This window comes from Arachis ipaensis, chromosome B02 (genome assembly GCF_000816755.2).
Source record: "Arachis ipaensis cultivar K30076 chromosome B02, Araip1.1, whole genome shotgun sequence".
NCBI classification, from domain to species: Eukaryota; Viridiplantae; Streptophyta; class Magnoliopsida; order Fabales; family Fabaceae; genus Arachis; species Arachis ipaensis.
The window spans coordinates 10878629-10879384 of NC_029786.2; the positions used below are offsets into that span (position 1 = coordinate 10878629).

Genomic DNA, 756 nt, shown 5'->3' on the forward strand with positions numbered 1-756 from the left:
AGATTTAGTTTTTTTATATGGTGTTTATCCTTTTGATTGTATTTATCCTCTTGATTGTTGTTGAAGTTGTTTCTTTTTTCATCATGTCATATATTCTTGTGGAGACATATTTATTTTAAATGGTTAACTTGTATATATTTTCTGTTGCCTTTTTTTTTTTTATCTTTGTATATATGTTTTTCATTTAAAGATGTGTCTTAGATTTATTTACTTTTTTTCCTCTTCAATCTCTTAATTTGTATGTCATCTACGTTTGAAGATATTAGTGTTGGTAAAATTAGTTCCTATAATAAATGAAAAATATAAATGAGCAACGTAAATGATATCTTAAATAAATAAAATTTTTGTTGTATTACTTGTTTTATTTGTTGTAATAGGAGTTGAGTTTCATTATTTTTTGTTGGGACAAATGTCTTGATAATAGTGTATTGTTGAGAGCATAGTTAAAATCATTTACTTTGATGTCAAATATAAGTGTGAGATTGTATAAATTTTTTAATTGGGATAGTATTTCAGTATCATTGTTGTCTTGGAGTGTAATTAGATTTAAGGTAGTTGTACTTAATAAATTTTCTTTTTGTTTTTCTATCAAATAGCATACAAATTGTTGTAGCATTTTGATCTAAAACTTTTAATTTATTTTTGAATTTATAATAATGATTCAGTTAGTAATTTATAATTTGATGGAATTTTTTATGGTAAGTATAATTTGATATAATTTTTTATAATTTTATCTATAATAATTTTTGTGGATTT

The 756-nt window shown here is 21.8% G+C and overlaps 1 protein-coding gene across 1 annotated transcript in view; it reads left to right on the top strand.

Annotated features, from left to right (window-relative positions):
* LOC107626885 overlaps positions 1 to 756 on the top strand; it is a 10545-nt gene that overhangs the window by 563 nt on the left and 9226 nt on the right. The gene's annotated exons all lie outside the window — the stretch shown is intronic.